General features: G+C 47.0%; 1 long non-coding RNA gene and 1 other non-coding gene across 3 annotated transcripts in view; both read left to right on the forward strand.

Moving 5' to 3' along the window:
* Window positions 1-14,908, forward strand: part of LOC116417761 — a 67,086-nt gene extending 52,178 nt beyond the window's left edge. Inside the window, exons 5-6 of one of the 2 annotated variants that reach the window (XR_004228021.2) lie at window positions 6,566-6,598; window positions 14,395-14,908. This is a non-coding gene — a long non-coding RNA (uncharacterized LOC116417761). The remainder of the gene's footprint in view (window positions 1-6,565; window positions 6,599-14,394) is intronic. The other variant, XR_004228022.2, reaches the window with a different exon arrangement.
* Mir137 (microRNA mir-137) lies at window positions 14,534-14,633 on the forward strand. The gene has a single exon (NR_039004.1). It is a non-coding gene; the product is annotated as a microRNA mir-137 (primary transcript).
* Window positions 14,909-15,697: the final 789 nt, after the last annotated feature.

The following is a 15,697-nucleotide window of genomic DNA, read 5'->3' on the forward strand; positions in this document are numbered from 1 at the left end:
ACAGCCGAAAGCTTTCTCCTCCACCCTCCTCCCCTTCTCTCTCCGCTAGGTCGACTTTGTCTTTCGGTCCGTGTTTTGCGCAGCTCGTCCGTCGGCTTTTTTTTTACACACACTATACACTCTGTCTTTTTCTCCGCTGCTGCAGACTAGCCTCCTCTGTGTTGTCGGCGGCACTGAATTCCCGCTAAATTAAATATCTGCTCGCGGTGAGCGCGACATTATTCCTCTTTTGTGTCGGCGCGGCGCAGCTGCAAATGAAAGAGTTGCCGCCACTGCGCTGGGGAATCAAGCGCGAAATTTATGAAAAAGGTACGGGACTGCTTTAGAACTTCGTATGCGCATGAACGTATCAATCGCTGCGCAGTAGTACGAAATATTTCGGCTCTTTTGTGCGCGCGATACCGCTTATTATTGCAAGTATGAATTTTAATTTTTATTTTCCTTTTTTGTCCAGGTCACAGGCGGAAATTATTATTCATGTGAACTGCTTTTTCATTAGCCAGGGGAATTTTTTCATTAGCAGAATTGAAGCTCCGAGCGTTCGTAGAGCCGAGCTTGCAGCAGTGCGGCTGCTGAAACTGTTGAAAAATAATACAAAAGCATCTTATTCGCTGTCCTTCTGCGAAATAAAAAAATGAAATCATTCCTACGCTACGAGATTAAAAATAACAGAGAGAAAGAAGCGCCGTAATACCCGTAATACTGTGTATACCGCAGCGATAAAAGAGACAGGCGCTACTCGAAATATCGACTCGTGGATGATTTATCGCTGGTATAATCCTTCGGCTCGAGCTGCTCGAATGAAAAGTTGGTCGGAAACACCTCGGGGCCAATTAAAGTCGAGTCGACTGATTGATTATTATCGAGCTTCTCTCTCCCTTTCTTCAACAATCGACTGCTCTGGCGAAAACTTTATTTATATTTATGGGCCGCGCGACGTGCCACGAAACTTGATGCTACTGTCTTGTGCCAGCTCGTGTCACGAAGTCACTTATGGGGGAAAGCGAAGTTCGCCTTTGTTACACGAGCGCTTGGGTCTTTCTTTCGCTCATTTAAGGAGGAAACTGGGACAGAAATGGAGTTTCTTTCTCTCGCCGGTTGATTGGGAAATATTTCTCTCGATTTTCGAATGTATAGCAGGTACAGCGGAGAGAGAGAGAGAGAGAGAGAGAGAGAGAGAGAGAGAGAGAGAGACGCAGTGGTATAACGTAACTCGTGGCGTTGCGAAACGCTGATAGTTCGATTCTAGAGAAGCCAAATAACTTTTCTCAAATTTCTCGTCGAGTATAGCTCCTTCTCCTCTAGGCATGACCCAGTAGAAAACGGCGCGGCGGGGAATATTTAATTCAAAAGGCAATTCTCTCTCTCTCTCTCTCTCTCTCTCTCTCTCTCTCTCTCTTTCGCAGTTATTTCATAACCCTTAGCCGTTCGCTCCTTGTGTTTATATCGAGCTTCCCGTATCCGTCTTCTTTCTCTTTGTATACATTCGATTCCCTCAGTCGCTGCCTTATTTTCTCCCCATCGACGTCGTCGTAGTGGTAGTACAGTCGGACTGAACGGAAGATGATTGAAATCGAAGATGATTGCTCGACTCGGACTCTTCTGGCTCTCTTTGTTCGTCGCGACGTTTTATGAAAACAGGTCCCTCGGGAATTCCGCCTTTGAATGCGCAGCTGTGTACTTTAAATAAGCAAGATATTTCCCTTGTAATCTTTCGCCTCGGCTTTCGCGCCCGACACTCGAATTATACGGAAGCTTTTGCCAGCCGGATGTAACGAACGGAGAAATACGATTCCCATTGCTGCTGCAGCGTCTCTCCGCTTGACTCGCGAAAGGGAGATTCTTTTTTCTCTCGTATTTTTATTTATCTTGCGTAATAAATCAAGTGTCGAGTTACGAGCTTGCGAGGTTGCGAGCGAGAATATCGATCAACGCGACTCGAGCTTTGACACGTTTGATTAAAACTGCTCCTTTTGTGCGTCTGCTCGAGAGCTGTTGTGGAATTAATTAAATGTGGGTATCATCGTCGAGAGAGAGAGAGAGAGAGAGAGAAGTAAAATAAGCTACTACTAATATGCTAATTAATTAAGGATCACATATGATTATAATATAGTGGGACGAGTGTTTTAACGCGGTATAATGTTGTCTATAAAACGTCTAATTACACACACGCGTTTAATTTGCATTTTGTCTACGGTAATATAATCGCTGATCGTCGTTTCAATTTAATGTCAGAGCGTAGTCAAACAAACGGAATAGGCGACGAAAAGCACTCGGGATTATTATATTTGACGATTGAATTATGAGGCGATGTTATTACTATAATATTTTCGTAATTATGCGTGGCACGGAATGAATCCAATTCATTAGAGTTAAATTTTCAAACTCCCCCTCCCGCCAATTCTATTTGAAAGCTCAAATAACTCGAGCGCTTGCGACTCTCTATTCCGAAATAGATAATTTCGCGAGCTTTTAACACGTCGTTATAACAAATTAATATAGTACGCGAAAAGCTATATATCTTTCTCGAAAAGGTAAATCTGATTGAAGCTTTTTATTATTAATACTTTTATCGCCATACGGAAAATACCGCGATGTTATACCGGTGATATTTTTTCGGAAATAAAATATCGAATACGAATGCGATAATGTTTGGCCGCGCGAAATCAAAAGAAGCGCGCGAGTATCGAATTTCGATATTTTACGTTTCGCGTTTTTAATTACCACGTCTCTCTCTCTCTCTCTCTCTATCTCTCTCTCTCTCTCTCTCTCTCTCTCTCTCTCTCTCTCTCTCTCTCTCTCTCTCTCTCTCTCTCTCTCTCTCTCTCTCTCTCTCTCTCTCTCCCTCGTTTAAATCGAAATCACATTGCTTCGTACCACACTGACACTGATGTAAAAAATAATCCGCAGCTTATTTTGTTTCAACGGAGGGACGCGCACAAAACCGACGCAGCGCCACTAGATTATTATAATCCGCCGCGATAAATTATGAACGCGGCGTCATCGCGCGTATGATGTCGAGTAATTAATATTTGAGCTTTTGCTTGAGATAATTTCACACGGTGATATATATAGCACCGCCGAAATTCCATTAATCACGCGAGGCCCATAGTATATATTCCACAGTAAAAAAATTGACGACAAACACATGCACGCACACACACACATTGGTGACTGATTAGCAAACGCGTCCTTACGTAACAGTCGCCGTCTGACGCAATGCCGACTGGCACTACTGCGGTGTCAATCACAATCCAATTAATACGCGGCGCAGCTCTCAGCCGCAAATGACGCGTGCGGGCGAGCAAGCGAGCGTTTTTCAATAAATCTCGTTGGGAAACAGAGCAGCTTTTACGAGCGCGGCGGGCAATCGCCCTAAAAGAAATTCATCAAGCGCTCGTTTCGGAACACCGCTCATAAATCCAGAGCCGCAGAGGGGCGGACGCCGAGTAATAGGCGGCCATTTAATAACAATTATTATCTGCGATCTTCGCGAAAATTTACGCGCGAATATCTCCCGTTTCGCTTCGGAGTGACGTGTCGGATGTCGGCTAGGGTATTTCTCAGCTTCTTCCTCTTTCTCTCCTATAAACGTTTCAATCAACGATGAGCGAGAGAGTCTATATAATCCTAAAAACTGCACAGCAGCGATAGTTTTCGACGTGTACACCAGTAGTGCCGCGGTACAGTCATTTGTAACCGGAATCTCGAGCCGGGGCGCTTTATCGCCGCCATAAAGATGTAAGCTCGCGCTCGCGCAGTAGTTAGCCCACGCAACGCGCCGGCGATTTATGCAGATTAGTACCTATAGGCCGCGCCCTAGGTTAAGGGAGTAATGGCTGTTGGGCTCGTTTCTTTCGGCGACGCTCAGCGCAGTGCACAGACGGGCTGATAAAAAAACGAAGCAAGTTTGGCTCGCACGGGGTGGAAATATGAGATACACGAAATTGAGCATAAATTCAGTCCGAGTATGCGCGCGTGAGCTTATATTGAGCCCGAGATTGCGTCGCGAGAGTAAAAAATATATACGAATCCGACGACCCGGTGTCAAATGGCTCGACATTTCTCTCGGCTTGAACTTCCATTGTTACGCATAAATACGCGATGAGCTCAGACGCGTGAAAAATCGGGGATATCGTCGCGGCAAGAGTTTTCCTCACTCTCTGACCGACTTCTACTGCACTAGCCTCGCTCGGTAAAGTTTAATTTCCGCCGCTAGTCCACTTATTCGACTTTTCGCCAAATAATCCACTTTGCGAGTGGGAACAATTTTTACTTCTTCGAGGATTTACAGCGCGGGTAACTCGATGCTTTTTCCCTGGAACTATACTGCACACCGTCGTGGCTTCGAATTTAAAGGACGATAGTTACACGCACGCGATGTGTAACGCAATACGATACACGGCCGGTAAATCGAGTGATACACGAGTCATAGTTTCCCGGAATGAAACTTTTATTTGGCTAATTGTTCCGGGCGACCGCGCGCGTTATCCCCTTTCGCCGAATTCAAAATCGAGCTTGCGCGTACATCTAAACCGTTATATTCGGTTACAGCTCGGCGGATTCCACGTTTTACAGCCGAATATACGTTACACCGCGTATCGAATTTATTAGCTTTTTAGAATTTTCTTCCGAGAAGAAAAAGTAGCATATACACGCGTTAACAATGCAAATGCGTCTCGACGCGAAGGAGAAGAAGAATAATGCAAAGGAAGATAGTCGAGCGGCATAATAAACAAAACAGAGAAAAATTGCGGCAATCCCGGCTCGCGCGCGCATGGTCCAATAAAGACGCGGCCGACTATTTTAATAATGTATCCCTTTATTCGCTCGACTATACGTGCTCTTCTGCCGCGAGGTAGCGTTGAACCCGATTAAAGAAAGCACAAGCTGACGAGCTATTGTGCGAGGAAAGAATATAGCAGAATTTTCTTTTTTAACTTCCCGCGAGTCGAGGAAAAAAGCATCTAACCTGCATAATAGATCCGCGGCTATAACGACGTTATAATACGAACTTCGCGCGACTCGATTAACAACGATGAAAGATCAGAATCGAAACCGCGTGCGCTATTTTCAAAGTCGTTAACGCGCACAGAAAATAAACTCCCCCCCCCCCCTCCCCGCGCGATCGATCGATCTCACATGTCCATTTCATTTCGCGTGCGGTCGTCCAAAAAGAGAACAAGCGACACTCGCGTCTTGCGCTACGCGCGAGCCTGACAGTTCGGCTGATCGATTGCGTCATCAAACGGCAGCTCGTGTGTGCGCCATATTGCTGGAATCTTGCAGGCCGTTCTCACTCCCTCAGCGCCGTTTTTTACAACGCGCTTTAACCTGACAGCGATTGCTCGTAACGTCGTATGAAACTTGACGAGAAGAGCTTTGCGCGAGCGCGCGTCTTTTTTCGAAAGTGTCGATAGTGTACGAGCGCGCCTCCGTCGTTTTTCGGCCTCCGGGATTTTGGATCCGACGCAGACGTTAATGGCGCGTATATTTATCGGCGGGATTATTCCTCGTTATACGTACTACGTGCGCTTTTCGTTTGCTGTATTTCAGATCGGAATATGAAGCTAGCAATAGAGGGAGAGAGAGGGCTGAGTTTTTCGAATATTTGAATTAAAACGCGTAGGCGGATGGAATATTTATTAGTTCGAATCGTCCCTTTCGCGACGCGTACTTTTTACGATTATTACATACTGATGAATGGAAAATAAAAACTACCTCTGCGCACACGCGGCCGAACAATTTTTTAATAACGCGCCGTAAAAGCTAAAAATTCATTAAACCCGCGTGTAGGCTAGGTGCGCAGTGTATAGAAAAAGCAATCCGTCGACGAAAAAAGTCGCGAAACTTTCCTTCCTCGCGTGCTCCCGCTCTGCCAATGAATAATTCCATCCGCAATTCCCTACTCTCTCTCTCTCTCTCTCTCTCTCTCTCTCTCTCTCTCTCTCTCTCTCTCTTGCGGCGGCTACTCTATAATAAAATTCAGCAACTATCCGATGGAAATATTCATCCGGGGCCGAAAAGCCATGCCTAAAAATCGCGTCTCCTCATCATCAGTCGGCGCAGCTGATTTAACTTGGCGTTAGCTATATACACTCAGCGCGCGTCTATATATAGAGCTCCTGCAAAAAGTTCCCTCTCGTTCCTCTCTCTTTCCGCGCGACATAAGTATGCATGAAGTTAGCTCGACGCGCGAGTCTGCAATGTTAAGCAGCGACGTCGAGCTTCTTCTTCTTCCGGTGTACTTCGCCGCGAGACGTTGTTTACCCACACCGAGGAGTTTGCTCGCTCCGCTTGCGGGAACTCGCGGAGTCGCGCTTGATAAATAATGCTCTGTCGAATTTGTCCGCGAACGCGCGAGATTCGGCTCAGCTGCGTTGTAACGCGGCGCGGGAATACGATGACTCGAGTCGGCTCTCGTTTGCATATTCTGATTGAGATGGCTATGATAGAGCTTTTTATCAGGGGGATGATGAGCTCGGAGTCGATTATTTTGTTACTCGGTGCTTTTAACCTTTGAAGTTAAGTAAACTGATGGTTGTTATTTTTTTCTGTTTTCAAGATGGAGAGGGATATGCTTGCAATGGGATCAGTCGTAAGTTAATCGCTTTATCATTTATCACGACAATTCCCGCTGTTAAAAACAACAGCTGCGAGTGCCCCATTGCAAAGTCAAACTCGAAGCACTCAATCCCGAAGAATTCACGCGACTTCTCGAAGGCGCGAAATCCACTTCTTTCTCCGTCGCGCGAAAAATGGAGTCAGCGCGGTGGCGTACCTGGAATTTAATAATATGCTACTCGCGCGCGAAATCCACGAAACAAAGGCGCCGGAGTTATACTGGCGCCGAGCAGTAGGGGAGTCCGCGTCGCGCTTTGTAATGGCGCGCTGCGAGTCGCTCCGTCGAATTCCGGAGAGATGAAAATTTCTAAGCGGCGCCACCGCGGCTCGCTCTCATTTTTAATGCACTGCGATGCGATCAAAGCTGCTTTATTTCGCGCTGGAATTTTGTTTCGCCCCCGCCTTCTTCCTCCTTTTTTCTCTCCCTACCGTCCGGAAATTAATTATGTAACGCTCTTAACGAACTCTTCGGATGAGAAACGTGCACACAACACTCTTTTTCGAAAACTGACGTGGGTCGAGTAAAATCTGAATTTTTGTTGATCGTCAACTTTTTCAATAAACTCGCGCGAATATGAACCGCTGCATCAATCAATTATTTCCACGCACTCGATCCTCCTCTTTTCATTATCCCCGCGTCGACAAAGATTTGCCTCTCGGACAGTGGCGGCAAAGCGAATCTACTGCTGAAATATTAAAAGTACGCGACGCACTTCTCCCGCCGTGAGCGAGAGAAAACAGAAAAACAGCTGCGCGAGCGCGCGCAGCAAAGGTTGCCAAGTTTTGCCTTGCGGGATTCCTCACAAAGTCTGACTTATTTAGCCCCGCGGGGTCACGCTGCTGCCGCTGCTCACTCGGCGTCTAGCTGTATAGCGTTGAAAGGACGAAATGCTCTTTTGTCAGGGCGCTGCGCGCGGAACTTTATTAATTGCGCGTTTTGTTATGCAAATCTACCATACCCCTCCCCTCTCTCTTCCTCCTTTCTTCTCGCGCGCGCTCGCGGGTATATGTATATACCTATAGCCTTTAAAAGATTACCCTCGAATTCAATGCGCCTTCAATTGGGAAACTTTAAAACCCCGTCGTCGTGAATTCCGTAGGCTCGGGAACTTTCAGCCTTCGAGCGAGTTCTCGCTCCGCGTGCAGTTATCTTCGCTCACTCTCGATGTATGCGTACGTAATTATCCAGTAGTACAACCTGTAATTAGTCGGACGTCGACGAAGGGTGTGTATTAAAAATATCAGGAGACACAAGGAACGGCGCTCACCTGCGCCCCCTCAGCTTCCCCTCTATACAGTAGACCGCTTTGTCTCGGGGCTTTCTCATTCGCGCGTCTGCCTATATCTATAGGTTCAGCTGCGCCCGAAACAAAATATCCCGCCGGGAAATAAGGGATAATGGCGTCTTAAAAGCCTTGACAATTCATCCTGCTTACTTTCTTTTTTTTCTGAACGATCATCGGCAAGCCGCGCATATACCACTATACGCTGCGATTGGCTAATTTTCGCGCACTTTTTTACAACAACAATAACTATAATAAAGTTTCCTCGAAACGAGGTCCATTATACGATTATAACCTTACCTCGCAATTTTTTGCACATACTCAAAAGATTACGCTAATAACCGCGAGGCTGCAGGTCCATTAGGAATCCGATAATGAGCTTATACATGTATACATTCAATCATATAGAAGCAGGCGGCGTTGCGAGTTTACCTCTAAGCGCGCGTCATAGCTGCACAACAAGTACACGGCTAATAATACGACAACGCGCACATTACGTTATTACCTCAAAAAGCTGAGGAAATTCTTTCGCCGCGACGAGGAGAAAAATCGAAACGCACACTCCGGCCAAAATAATACCTCTGCACTTACCTCTGATCCGCTTACACTTAATGCAGTACCACCGCGCGAAACCCACACACGCACACATAAATTCGAATTTCGTGCTCATCGCGTTATTCGCCAGCTGAATCATCCGTCTCGCTCGAACGTAAAATAAGCGTCGGCCCGCGACGATTATAACGCGCTCCTGCCTCTGCGTCTATGTATGCATAATCCCGCGGATTTAATCCTCGCGCGCACGCGCATCGTATAATATAATCGGGATACATCTTCGGCGCGAATCGAATCGCGACGCTGTGTACGGGAATCCGTGGCGTAAAAGTCGCTCTCGGTTATATACGTATACTAATATCGAAATATCTCTCTCGTTACGTGTATAGAGTCCTTTTCTATGGGACACGAGCCGCGCCGAGATGAAAATGAAGCTAGCGAGCGAAGCCCCGGTGGTACTGTGCTGTATGTTTAATAATGCTCATGGTTCGCCAGTCAAATTGAATTCGGCGCCGGGGACCCGGCTATGGCTATTGGCAGGTACTCAATAAGCCCCGACAATGGAATCTGTTGCACGAGGCATGCTTCTTTTCTCTCCGTTGAATTTCCCTCCACCTATATACCTGCAATAATAACGATGATAATACGAGCGACGGGATCGTATTATGCGCTGCGCTAATAAAGCTCGAAGAATAGCGGACTATTTTTGTCTCTCGAGTATCGGGCGAGAAGTCATACCCAGAACTGCGTACGCTTGAGGTCTGCGGTCCGTAGGAGAACTCCTCGAACGTACGTATACACGCTGCGGTCTAGGCCCCGAGGACTAATGAAGAGCGACAGTGTGGTACAGCGCCGTACCCCCATCTATCACTAATTTGCCGCTAAGTGCTCGGCTTTGTTTCCGCCTGGTTCTGATCCTATCGTTTGCAATATCCTGTGCAGCTCTGCCGCGACGACGTCTCTCGCTCGCTCAGCCCTCGTGGAAAGCTCTGGATAGAGGGACGGCGAACCCGCACAAGCGATTCGTTGTGCAGCGAGTACAGAGCTTCCATGTGCGCGCCGAGACGCCGGACGACGGCTGATTTCGGCGGCGGCGGGGTATGTATTGGCTATCGAATTTCCAGGCTGTAGACCTGATTAACTAACGGCGAGGCAACGGGGTTGACGATTGATATCGCGCGCTTTGCTCCTCGCGGCCGAAGGTTTGCTCATCGCGAGGACGGTTGCTCATAGCTCCGTAGAATCGAAGAAAATTCACGCCCTCGATGATCCAATTAACACTGGCCTTCATCCCTCCCGAAATCTCTCTCACCGCATACGAAATCCCCTGAAAACACAGCGAAATATTTCCCGCCTCTCTCTCTCTCTCTCTCTCTCTCTCTCTCTATCTCTCTCTCTCTCTCTCTCTCTCTCTCTCTCTCTCTCTCTCTCTCTGCCACACACCACCACCAGCGCCACTTTCATCAGTTCTGATCGCCTTACACATCTCTCCGCGCGTCGCTCCAGACAATACGGCCGCCGCTGCCCCTATGATCCCGAGAGTTCATCAATTTCCAGCGGATTCCCTTTGCTCATTCCCTCGGTTCCTGGACGGACTCGAACTGCTGCTACCGCCAGCAGAGAGCCTGCACCCTCGACTAGACTGAATTACATTACTTCGCGCCGCGCGCGAAGGGGGTAGTTTTATCGAGTCGACGCGGATACTTCCTCGAGGCAAGAGAGAGGATGTGTATGTGTGTGTGTGTGTGCGTGTGTGTGGGGCGTATTTCGCGCGTAACTAGATAAGTGTCACTCGAATGTAACGAATTTACGCCATACCTACTGTTTTGAACGCGCTTCAAGATGTACGAAGAGGTGTGGCTGTGCGGTAGGCTAGCCTGAGATATTGGCCGAGCCGAGCTTTTGACGTTAATTCACGCGCGTGTTTACATCACTAGAATATTTCGTGGGTATAAACGTCGATCAGCCGTGTGCTTGTATTGATTTTTCGAGTATTTTCGCTGCCAGGATTTTTCCGACCGTGTAAAAACAAAAAACCAGAGATATAAAGTGCGTGTATCGCATCCGTAAAGAGTGTCAATTGCGGAATTAATTGACGGCTTCAGCGCGCTCTGCGGAGCGTCATTAAAGCGCCATTCACGCGACCCATAGAGAGTATATCGCGCGGAATATTACGCGGCCGTGCACGTGACCGCGATGCAAATGCCCCGTGTCTGAAAGCTCGAATGTACATGCAGCGTACGCTAATACTCCTTTTTCAAATATCCCGCCGTGCGGCTCTCGTCGGGAAAAGCTCGAAATTCAAAAAACGCATCGATCCTGCAGTATCATCGCGGTCTGGTGTATCAAGTCGAAAACTTAATAAGGAGTCCATGCAGTATCAGTAGCATCACAGAGGGCAGATATCGCAGTGTCTCATCAGCAGGGATCCGACCTCTCGCAATTTCCGGCCCGGAGAGGAAGCTCTCGCAGCCGCATAATGCACAGCGAGAGAGGGCTTACTATATAGAGCGTATCGTCGCCGGTGCGCACGTACAGAGCGAGAGAGCCAGCAAGCGCGACGCGACTCGCATCCGGAATCCTCTTCTCTCTTTGCATCATTGAGATCGGATTCGCGGAAAATTATTCCCGACACGGCCCGCGCGGTCGCCGAATTCGATGTGCGTGTGCGTGTGTGTCTGTGATACAATTACTCCGTCAAAGGGCAGCCCCGGCAGAGCCGTGATTTCTCGATTCAGAGCTGTACACGGAATTTCGGCCGGAGAGAGAGAGAGAGAGAGAGAGACAGAGAAAGTTTAGCCCAGTTTCGCCGGTGGAATAACTCGAAACACAAATTCCGCGAGCGGGGATTTATTTCGGCTCATGCGTTTATTTGTTTCGGGCGAGTTTGTTTACTCGTCCGATTGGTTGCGACTGTCGGAGAAAGAGAGTCGCGGACTGCGACCAAGTTAAACAACGGCGGGGACTGCCCCGAAAAAAGGTGGAGTGCGGTTTATTAGAACGATTTTCGAATGACGAGTGTCTGCGCGCATGTGTGTGTGTGCGAGGGTATATACGCAGCAGGAAACAAGATTTCGCTGAAAAGTTCGCAGCAGTACGCGTACACGTCGGCGCAAGGGGTCCGGGCGCACAGTTAGGGCGCGCCGGAACAAAATTCATTTGGCCAAATTAAACAGAGTTTAGCAATTTGCGCTTAATCCATTTGTCGAGAATCCGCCATCCGTCGGTCCTTCCGCCCACCTGCTGTCTCTTCTCCTCTCGCTCTCTTTATCGCTCTGCCTTCTTCTTCCTTGGCGACGCTCCTGGTCTGTCTACTTTTAGCCCAGCTTCATCTTTCACTTCTCCGCTCTACACTTCTCCTGTTCCCGGGGCTCCCAGTTTGACAATTGGATTCCACGAGAGCCTGAAAAATGTTCGCGATGATTGTTTATTACTGGTGTAACTGCTCGAGTTAAAAACTGTGTACTGATTGTTTCAGAAATCGCGGCTGGTTTATTCGGACACAAGAGCAATTACTCGGCCGTCAATCGGTAAGCAAATTAACAGGAGAGAATCGTTTGAATGAAAAACGTGTAATAACTAGCTCGCTGCAGCGGCGTGCAATTATGCAATCGCGCTTAATCCAACTAAGAGAAATCTCCCTCGATACCGTGATTGACAATTACACTCTCTTTTCCATCGTGTCATTTTTTCTTTCTCCGTGTCGGCTGTGTAATTTCCGCGATCCCCCAGTGGCACACAGAGAGCGACGGAAACCCAAGAACTGGCGCCAATGAGTAACAGTATATCCAGCGACTAATTACGGACATTCAATACAATTTACTTCTTTCTCTCGAATCTCTGCCGAGGCTCGTACATTTTCTTCGGATTTTTAAAATAATCAAGCTTGCACTCACACCGACGCATCGATTAATAACTCTCCAGCTGGGGAAAAAGAAGCCGCAGCGATATCGAATTTTCAAGCTCTCGCAGCATAAATTTGTCAGTCCTCTCAAAGCCGCGGGCTTTGGTGAAGCTCTCCTTCGCCGCCCATTTTCGGGATTAATGATGCCCGCGCTATGCAGTCTTCTCTCTCTCTCTCTCTCTCTCTCTCTCTCTCTCTCTCTCTCTCTCCAAAAAGAGTATAGACGCGAGAGACAGGCGCGGACGAAAAAAAAAATAAAACTCGTCGGCTAGGTAAAAATAGAACGGGAGAGAGAGAAGAGAGGGAAAAAAGGAAGAATGAAGAAACGAGGTCGTAACGACGTTCCCCGCGGCGGAAATTTTGTTGCTCGACTCGCGGCGGCTCACTCCACTCCATCGTTAACCGTATTCGGACTGAGATTGGGAAGGGTAGAGAGAGTCGATTCAAGGTGTAGCGGCTGGAGTTCTTAACGATGATAAATTGGAAAACTTTTGCGCAAGATTTTTTTGCTACCGGCAGGGGGAGAGAGAGAGAGAGAGAGAGAGAGAGAGAGAGAGAGAGAGAGCAGCTTGTAGCTGCCATATCGACGGGAGAGAAAGGAGAGGCCGATTGAATTCTTTTTTATACCGTGAAAGAGATTGCCGGCGATGCAAATTCACTTCCGCCCAAGACTATTCTTCTTCCACGCGGGTCTTAATTGATGATCGTAAGCTAATGTGTATCCTCACCTCTTTTTGGAAGGCATCTCTGTCAGAGGAGTTTTAGCATTCAAAAATTAATTCTCGTGAAACGGGGATAAGAGTAAACGAAGCTCGCGCACAGTAATCATATTTGCCCCTCTCGCTTTTCTATTAGGATGAAAACTTCCGTATTACAAGCTCCGGTTTCCCTCTCTCTCTCTCTCTCTCTCTCTCACTTCATCCACCGTCACTTTCAAAAAACTTGCTAGGGATCACTTTTTTCAACTCGAAAACACATAAATCGTACACAGTCCACACACACACACACCTACTTTTTCGCTCATTCCACTTTCACTATCACCTCACTCTCTCACTACACATACTTTAAACATGCCTCAATCTATTATCTATTGTATCGTTTTTTTCCTTCTTTTCTCACCTGTAACACTGTAAACTTATAATCGTACAATATAATGTACGCAAAATAAAACTAATCTAATCTAATATAATCTAATCTAATTTCTCTCTCTCTTTTTCTCTCTCTCTCTCTCTTTCTCTCTCTCTCTCTCTCTCTCTCTCTCTCTCTCTCTCTCTCTTGCGGAATCCACGGCCAATTAATTCCGTTGCACGCAGGCGAATCGTTTCCATGCTGTTTTTTCAAGCGTCTGAAATTACACTGCTTGACTTCCGCATTCCTCGAATTTTTAGGATTTGTTCGAGGTTGGTTTTCGCTAATTGACGAGCCGGCGCGCATTCCGCGCGTGATATTCAATTTTTCGAGATTGCAACTAAATTTTTTCGACAACTCCATGTACTCGCTCTCTTAATTATACGCTCGGTTTTTCTCGAAAGAATTTCGCTTTTGGTAATACTCTCGCTGAAAATTCCAGTCAGTTCATCAGTCGACCGGCTAGATGTTAGTTGGATTAAATCTCGCCTTTTTCTCGCGAGGGTTTGCAATCGAGCCGTTAAACTAATGGAATATGACTGTTCGACACCCCTCTTATAGAGACGAGCGAGCGCAGGAGTATAGAGAGCGATATAAGTTGTGTGTTAATTCCGAAAGAGCCGAGACACGGAGTGGAGAATACACGTTTCACGGCGGGTGAATGTGCAGAGAGATGCCTGCAGACACGGGAGGCACATAGACGTCGTGTTTTTTCAAAGAGCTTGTTGCTGCTTGTTTTCTCTTTCTCTCTCGGCGTTTGAATCGCGTAAACGGACGGACTGTAGCTTGTCGAGTAACGATAATAATGTTTCACGTATAATTGTACAATCATGTCTGGTATATGTTTAGCGCAATTGCGTTATATTTCAGGCTTTTACTGTTATGTTCGCTTTTTGTGTACAGCAATCGAGGCGGCTAATCAGTGTCCGTATGGAAACGGAGCTCCAGGAAGCGATTCAACTAATGAGAAGAGCTTTCAGTTTTTTGCAAGTAAAGAAAGGAGTAAACAGGTGCCGTTTGAAGACGAAGAAAGCTGGAAAAATACATCGGAGACCAGGTTGGCGACGCGTATTCTTGGGGAATTAACACACATACGCGCTGTTATTGCTTGAGAATACACGTAGTTTGCCTGGTCGATCTCTGCAATGAAAATTACCTCGCTCGTCAACAACGTGTATGATTCTATGTAAAAGTGTATGTGCGACGATTCAATTTTGTAACAAGCGTACTGCGAAGCAAATTGTAAAATGAAAGAATGATACTACGAAATTTACTGTAATTCGAGACGCATGCTTGCTTTATAAAATAACGAGAGAACGATATGTTTGATCTAAAACAACAATTTCCACTGTATAACAGTAATAATATTGTTCGAAAGCAAAAGTAAGATGAAAAATGAAAAAATCCTCAATCACAACTCGCAGCAGCGCTCTCTCTCTCTCTCTCTCTCTCTCTCTCCTCTTTATTTACTCTACCTCAGCCGTTCTTTCTCTCGTCCCATTCTCCAGCTCGTTCCGTGTCCCCGTTCATTCGGCAGTGGCTGGGCGCGCTGCAGCAGTGGCTTCTCTCCCGCCGGTATAAATCACTCTTTAGGAGAGTTTTAGCTTTGCGCGCCAAGCCTCGTTGAAAACTTAACAGACCGTGTAATGAGAAGACTGTTCCCAGCGCACCGTTGCCGCGGAATATAGTCTCCTCTTCCTCGGCTCGCCTCGTATTTTCTCGCTCTGTATATCGCGTCCTCCTCGCAACTCGAGCTTTAAAATAACCGCGCGCAAGCTCGTCGGGACTCTTGACACCGTTGCGTAAGGTCCTTCCTTCTTTCTTGTACGTGGAATATAATGGACTTTTTTGCTCGGCTCTTAACATGCGTAAAGTTGAAAAAATGTATAGGAGATGACAGGACGATCGAGGCGAAGGTAATCAACAGCACACAATTAACAATACTGCACTGACAATCACGAGCCAATCCATCAGCGGAAATTACCTGTAGTTAAATCATTACCGCACGTAATCAACCGACGTGGTCGCGCACTTAGGTACACAATCACCCCCGCATATTCCACTCGATATATTCCGAATATGTAATATCAGATATTCTCACCCGAAACAATCAACCCAGAAGCACAAGCTCTTTCCGCAGACATCCGCATGAAGGCGCATCCTCACCCGGTAAGATCCATCCATAGAATCACACGCGCTAGCTTAC

This window comes from Nasonia vitripennis, chromosome 5, assembly GCF_009193385.2.
Source record: "Nasonia vitripennis strain AsymCx chromosome 5, Nvit_psr_1.1, whole genome shotgun sequence".
NCBI classification, from domain to species: domain Eukaryota; kingdom Metazoa; phylum Arthropoda; class Insecta; order Hymenoptera; family Pteromalidae; genus Nasonia; species Nasonia vitripennis.